We start from the raw sequence: 8,396 nt of genomic DNA on the forward strand, positions 1-8,396 counted from the left end.
AATATTATGTGTGAAAAATATAATCTCATTCTAATAGATATTATTAGGTATAATTTCTCCAATTTTTCAGCATAACCATACTCATTAATTAAATATCATATGTTAAAATTTCTTATGATAAGAAACATAACGTAATATATCAAGTTCGAGTACCTAATTTTAGAGTAGAAGAAGAGATTATTGTTACAATCTTCTATAAATTAATTTCTTTACCTCAAATATATTCTGCTAATTAATCTAAGAAAATAAATAATTGCAGAACTGTGGTAAGTTGGAAGCAAATCCAAAAATTACAAGGAATTGAATTCTCTGGCACTCGGCTTTCTACTACTCTCCATCTTCATGCTAAAGTAAAACCATACAAGGAAAAAAAATGAATATTAATCAAACTTTTAATCGAACCCTACTTCAATTAGGGCTTTTTCATAACCATCATGGGTTTGATAGGCTTGAATTGTCCTCAAACTCAATAATTTCTCTTATATGCTTGCAATATTCGAGCTTGCCTTTTCAAAATTATTTTCTTAGAGAAGCGTAAAGGTTATATAAGAGTTGAAATATTATTGTGAATAACATAGAATATACATCAACACCTTGTGCTTATCTCTAGCGGTTTATTCAGCACATATGAAAAAGTTATAAATATGATATTTGGTGATTTAAATATGGCGTAATTTCTTCTTTTATCGAGTTAACTAAATAGAATCGACATACATTATTTCAGGAACTTATACTATATTATAATTTATATTTAGTAGCTAAAATATATTATTTAATAATATTTATGTAATTTTTAAAGTTTTGTACTCACTGATAGTAGGGCACATGCGCAACGTACGTACCCTAAGATTAGTATCTATGAACTGCGTTGCACGTTAATAATTGCACGAAGATATTCAGTCTATTTAATAATTGCACGTAAATATTCAATCAATAATTAATATAAGCAAAATATACTTTAATCAAACGTTAAAATTTTTCCTGAATTGTCACGACCCGAAATTTCTACCTTCGGGACCGTGATGGCGCCTAACATTTCACTTGCTAGGCTAGCCAACGTTAGAATAATATTATCCATTTCAAAATAATTTTTAAATTTATTAATAACAAAGAAACAAATACGGAAGTAAGGTCTGAAATGTAGTGAATAATCCATAAAAATAATTGTGTCTAAATACCATCTCAGAATTGGTGTCACAAGTGCACGAGCTTCTAGAATAATACAAATAAAGGTCTGAATAAAATAAAATTATCTGGAAACAAACACATAGCTAAAGTAAAATAGACAGGGACTTCAGAACTACGGACGTCATGCAGCTATACCTTAAGTCTCCTTTGGTAGCTGAAATCCGAGCAAGTCTATGGTACGTCGCTGGGACCAACTCTGAAATCTCCACAAGAAGTGCAAAGTGTAGTATCAGTACAACCGACATCATATACTAGTAAGTGTTGAGCCTAACCTCGATGAAGTAGTGACGAGGCTAAGGCTTGTCACTTACAATAACCTGTACGCAATAATAGTAATAACAACAATAAAAGAAATAAATCAGGAAACTCATTTTTAACAGTTGAACCCAATTCAGCAGTCATAACCAATTATTATTTCCATCAATTTCCGTTGCACCGTGCAACCCGCTCACAAAATATATTCATTTTCAATCCTCCTATATATTTATTTTAATCATGTATATATAGACTTTTAAATAAGTCTGTTTAGACTTTTAAAATAAGTCTGTTGTGACGTGCAATCTGATCCCCCAATTTGGACTTTTTAATAAGTGTGTTGCGGCGTGCAATCCGATCCTCTAATATGGACTTTTTAATAAGTCTGTTGCGGCGTGCAATCCGATCCCCCAATATGGACTTTTTAATAAGTCTGTTGCGGCATGCAATACAATCCCCCAATATGAACTTTTTAATAAGTCTGTTGCGGTGTGCAATCCGATCCCCAATATGAACTTTTTAATAAGTCTGTTGCGGCGTGCAACCCGATCCCCCAATATATATATATTCCTTTTCATTTTCGTTGTGGCGTACAACCCGTTCCCCCAATATAACTTTAAACAACTCATAAATGTAATAAAAATTACTTCAATAAATACCACGTCCAATGAGAAACTATTAAGCATCAAGGCACACAATAATTAAAATTTATCTATGAGCAAACAATGACAATTATTAATTAATTATGAAAAATCGTGGAGAAAATAAGCAGTTAATATTTAGTATGCTAAATGTCAAATAACAATTAAGACACATAAATCAAATAGCATATAACAATTATTGCAGGAATTCAAGAATTAATATTTGACAAAGAATAGGCGAGAAACAATTATTATAACAATTAATTCATGATTTAAAACGATTTATGATTTTTTTTAAAATTATGCAAATAATTAATTTGACGACGTATAGACACTCGTCACCTCGCCTATACGTCGTTCACATGAATTTCACATAACAAATAGTTTAAGGGTTCTATTCCCTCAAGTCAAGGTTAACCACGACACTTACCTCGCTTCGCAAATTCTAATAAATTATCCGACCACAGATTTTCCATTTGAATTTGTCTCCAAAAGCGTCAAATCTATTCACAAACAATTCGATATACTCAATACGAATCATAGAAATTAATTCCATATGAATTTACTAATATTTCGGATAAAAATACCAAAATTTATTTTAAAACTCGACAGTGGGGCCCACATCTCAAATCTCGGAAACATTTATGAAATCCGAACACCCATTCCGAGACGAGTCCAACCATACAAAAATTATCAAATTCCGATGTCAAATGGACCCTTAAATCTTAAATTTTCGTTTTTGGAAATTTTTATAAAAATCTGATTTTTCTCCCAAAATTTCACGGATTCATGATATAAATGAGTATGGAATCATGAAATATAATCAATATAGGATAAGGAACACTTACCCCAATATTTTTCCGTAAAATTCACTCAAGAATCGCCTTACCCGAGCTCAAAAATGGAAAATGGTTGAAAATGGGACGAATCCCATTTTCTAGAACTTAAGTTCTGTTTGCCCAAATTTTACCTTATGCGATCGCGTACAATACTTCGCGATCGCGAAGCACATTTTTGGTTGCCCAATTTTTCTTAATCGCGATCGCGTGAATAGCCTCGCGATCGCGAAGCTCTACTTTGCTGCCCCAGAAATTTACTCTACGCGAACGCGATGCTTTGACTCACAGACTTATGCGATCACGAACGACCTCACGCGATCGCGATGAGTAAAAATTCTGCAATAAAACACTAGAAATCGGTTATCTTCCTTAAGTCCAAAATGGCCCGTTGAGCATCCGAAACTCACCCGAGCCCTCGGGGCTCCAAACCAAACATGCACACAAGTCCTAAAACATCATACGAAATTGCTCGCGCGATCAAATCGCCAAAATAATACCTAGAACAACGAATTGAACCCCAAATCGAATAAAATATTCAAGGAAGCTTTAAAACTTATATTTTCACAACCGGGCGTCCGAATCACGTCATATCAACTCTGTTTCTCACCAAATTCGGCAGACAAGTCATAAATATTATAGTGGACCTATACCGGGCTCCAGAACCAAAATACGGAGCCGGTGTCAATAAATCCAACATCAGTAAATTCTTAAAAATCATTAAGCTTTCAAACTTTTAATTTTTTTTATCAAAATTCCATATCTCGGGTTAGGGACCTCAGAATTCGATTACGGGCATACACCCAAGTCTCAAATCATGATACGGACCTACCAGAACTGTCAAAACACTGATCCAAGTTTGTTTGCTCAAAATGTTGACCAAGGTAAACTTAGTTGAGTTTTAAAGCTCTATTTCACATTTTAATCCATTTTTCACATAAAAAGTTTTCGGATAATTATACGAATTGCGCACACAGGTCGAGGAATGATAAATAATACTTTTTGAGATCTTAGAACACATAATTAATTATTAAATTTAAAGATGACACTTTGGGTCATCACATTCTCCACCTCTAAAACAAACGTTCGTCCTCGAACGGAGTTAGAAAAAGTACGTGATCTTGAGAAAAGCTGTGAATATTTACTTCGCATATCCGACTCAGACTCCCTGGTAGATTCCTCTACCGGCTGACCAATCCATTGCACTTGAACTGAAGGATAATTTTTAGACCTTAACTGTCGGACCTGCCGGGCTAGAATAGCCACCGGCTCCTCCTCGTAAGTCAAATCTTTTTCCAATTGGAATGAGCTGAAATTTAATACATGGGACGGATCACCATGATATTTCCGGAGCATAGACACATGAAATACCGGATGAACCGTTGAAAACTAGGTGGTAATGCAAGCATGTAGGCTACTTCACCCACCCTTTCAAGAATTCTAAAGGGTTCAATATACCTAGGGCTCAACTTGCCCTTCTTTGCGAACCTCATTACACCTTTCATAGGTGAAACCCGGAGTAATATTCTTTCTCCAACCATGAATGCAATATCACAAACTTTACGGTCGGCATAACTCTTTTGCCTAGACTGAGCTGTGCGAAGTCGATCCTGAATAACCTTGACCTTATCCAAGGCATACTGTACCAAGTCGGTACCCAAGAACCGAGCCTCTCCCGGTTCAAACCAGCCAACTGGAGAATGACATCGTCTTCTGTATAATGCCTCATATGGAGTCATTTGAATGCTCTATTGGTAGCTATTATTATAAGTAAACTCCGCAAGTGGCAAGAACTGATCCCAAGAACCTCCAAAGTCTATAACACAAGCGCGAAGCATATCTTCCAATATATGAATGGTGCGCTTTGACTGTTCGTCTGTCTGTGGATGAAATGTTGTACTCAACTCAACCCGTGTGCCTAACTCATGCGGTACAACCCTCCAGAAGTGTGAGGTAAACTGCGTACCTTGATCTGAAATAATAGACATGGGCACACCGTGAAGGCGGACAATCTCATGAATGTAAATTTCAGCTAACCTTTCTGAAGAATAGGTAACTGCCACTGGAATGAAATGTGCTGACTTGGTCGACCTGTCCACAATGACCCAAACTGCGTCAATTTTTCTTTGAGTCTGTGGGAGTCCAATAACAAAATCCAGAGTGATACGCTCCCACTTCAACTCAGGAATTTCTAACTTCTGAAGCAAACCACCAGGTCCGAGCTACATATGCAACTATATCTTTTTTCATTCTCCTCCACCAATAATGTTGCCACAAATCTTGATACATTTTGGCAGTACCTGGATGAATAGAATACTTGGAACTGTGTGCCTCTTCAAGAATTAATTCACGAAGTCCGTCAACATTAGGCACACAAATACGATCCTGTATTCGTAGAACTCCATCTTCCCCCACAGCAACTTGCCTGGCATCAGCATGTCGCACCGTGTCCTTAAGGACAAGTAAATGAGGATCATCATACTGCCTCTCTCTGATGCGCTCATATAAACAAGACCGAGCGACTGTGCAAGCTAGAACCCGAATGGGTTCTGAAACATCTAACCTCATGAACTGATTAGCCCAAAGTCTGAACATCTACAGCTAATGGCCTCTAACCAACTGGAATATACGCAAAACTGCCCATACTCACAGTCTTTCTACTCAAAGCAGCGGCCACCACATTGGCCTTTCTGGGGTGATACAAAATAGTGATATCATAGTCTTTCAACAACTCCAACCATCTACTCTGCCTCAAATTAAGATCTTTTTGTTTGAACAGATACTGAAGGCTACGATGATCAATAAATACCTCACACGAGACACCGTAGAGATAATGCCTCCAAATCTTCAGCGCATGAACAATGGCTGCCAATTCTAAGTCATGAACTTGATAATTCTTCTCTTGAACTTTTAACTGCCGCGACGCATATGCAATCACCATGCCATCATGCATTAATGATGCACCTAACCTAATGTGATATGCGTCACAATATATCGTATATAATCCTGAACCTGTGGGTAATACCAACACTAGCGTCGTAGTCAAAGCAGTCTTGAGCTTCTGAAAGCTCAACTCACACTCGTCTGACCATCTGAATGGGATACCTTTCTGGGTCAGTCTGGTCAATGGGCTTGCTATAGATGAAAACCCTTCCAGGAACCGACGATAATAATCTGCCAAACCCAGGAAACTCTGGATTTCTGTAATTGAAGTAGGTCTAGGCTAATTCTGAATAGCCTTTACCTTCTTAGGATCCACCATTATGCCTTCTGCCGATACAACATGCCCCAAAAAGGCAAATGAGTCTAGCCAAAACTCATATTTTGAAAATTTAGCATATAACTGATTATTCTTCAAAGCATGAAGCACACTCTGAATATGTTGCTCATGCTCCTCTCGACTGCTGGAGTAAATCAAGATATCATCAATAAATACAACCACAAAAGAATCCAAATAGGGCTTGAACACCCGATTCATCAAATCCATAAATGCTGCTAGGGCATTTATCAACCCAAATGACATCACTGGGAATTCGTAATGTCCATACCGAGCTCGAAAAGCTGTTTTAGGGACATCTGATGCCCTAATTTTCAATTGATGGTAACCAGACCTCAAATCAAACTTCGAAAATACCTTGACACCCTGAAGCTGATCAAATAAGTCATCAATTCTTGGCAGTGGATATTTGTTTTTGATATGGCCTTATTCAACTGCCGATAATATATACACATCCTCTCACGACCCAAAATCCTAACATGTTGTGATGGCGCCTATCTCAGTACTAGGCAGGATGACAACATCAATAACCCACAATTTCCTTTAAGTTTGAAAACATAATGTTTAATACAATACCAAAAATCTAGCAAATTCCAATTCAACACTCCCAAAACTCGGTGTCATTGAGTACATGAGCATCTAATTATGAATACAAGTCTGAGATCAAATACAGTAAACAAGGAGATAGAGAAGGAGAGATAAGGTCTGCGGAACACGGCAGCTACCTCAAAATCTCCTGAAACTCAACTGCGTGAAATGATCAACACTCGTTATGTCCGGGAACACCTGGATCTACATATGAATTGCAGGATGTAGTATGAGTATAACCAACTCAGCAAGTAACAATAGTAACTGAATATAATGACAAGCTACACAGTTATAGTTCACTTTCAGTAATTCCAGCAAAGAATAGACATGCTTTCAAATCCAACAGCTTAAGTCAAATTAGTTTTATACAGTTCAAGTTCGTGTAATCCGGATATAAAATCTTTCAAAGTATTTCACAACAATGACAGATAACAACTAAGTGCAACAACAAATGAAAAGCAAGTATAGCCTCTCATGGCAACAATCACTCAATTCGTCACAACAGCTCAACCACTCGGCTCTCAACCCTCAGCACTCACACTCAATGGGTACCCGCACTCATTTGGGGTGTGTACAGACTCCGGAGGGGCTCCTACACCCCAAGCGCCACAATCTACACGGATAACTCACGTGCTGCATGGACAACTCACGTGCCATAATATCCTTACCTCACCGACCAGACCTCGTCCTTACTCAGTCCTCAACCTCTCTAGTCTCTCGGGCTCTCAGAAATCACAAAGATCAACCCAAACAAAGATAACATAATATATCAACAAATATCCAGAAAGACTGAGGTATAATACGCAAGAAAAACCATGACTGAGTACAAAACAACAATTAGCAAATAATTCAACAAGTACGCGACCTCAGCGGATCCCAACAGTACTATAGCCTAGCCTAAACATGATTTCTAACATGATTTATAGTCAAATTTCTTCAACACATAGAGAGCGTATAGCTAACAATAAATTATTCAACTATACAGTTTCCACGGGACAGACCGAGTCACAATCCCCTCGGTGTACGCCCACACGACCATCACCTAGCATGTGCGTCACCTCCAAAATAATCACATGACATAAAATCTGGGGTTTCATACCCTCAGGACCAGATTTAAAACTGTTACTTACCTCAAAACGTAAAATTCGTTACTCTGCTATGCCTTTACCTCGCAATTTGTCCTATGAATGCCTCGAATCTAGTCACAAATAATTCGTTTCAGTCAATAAAATTTATTGGAATTAATTCCATAAGAAAATACTAATTTTTCATAAAAATCCAAATTTTAGCTCAAATATCGCCCGTGGGGCCCACATCTCGGAACCCAACAAAAGTTACAAAATCTGAAAGCCCATTCAACCACGAGTCTGCCCATACCAATTTTATAAAAATCTAACCTCAACTCGACCCTCAAATTTACAAATCCTATTTTCAAATTTCTAAGTTCCAATCTCCGATTTACATCTCAAAATCATGTAATCTAGTCGGATTATTCGATAATAATACAATATTATGGAGTAAAAATAATTACAAGGGACTTACCTCAAGTTTTCCTTGAAAATCTATCAAAACTCGCCTCTCTTCAATCTTCAATTTGTCAAAAATGGTGAA

Source organism: Nicotiana tabacum, chromosome 23 (assembly GCF_000715075.1).
Source record: "Nicotiana tabacum cultivar K326 chromosome 23, ASM71507v2, whole genome shotgun sequence".
NCBI lineage: Eukaryota > Viridiplantae > Streptophyta > Magnoliopsida > Solanales > Solanaceae > Nicotiana > Nicotiana tabacum.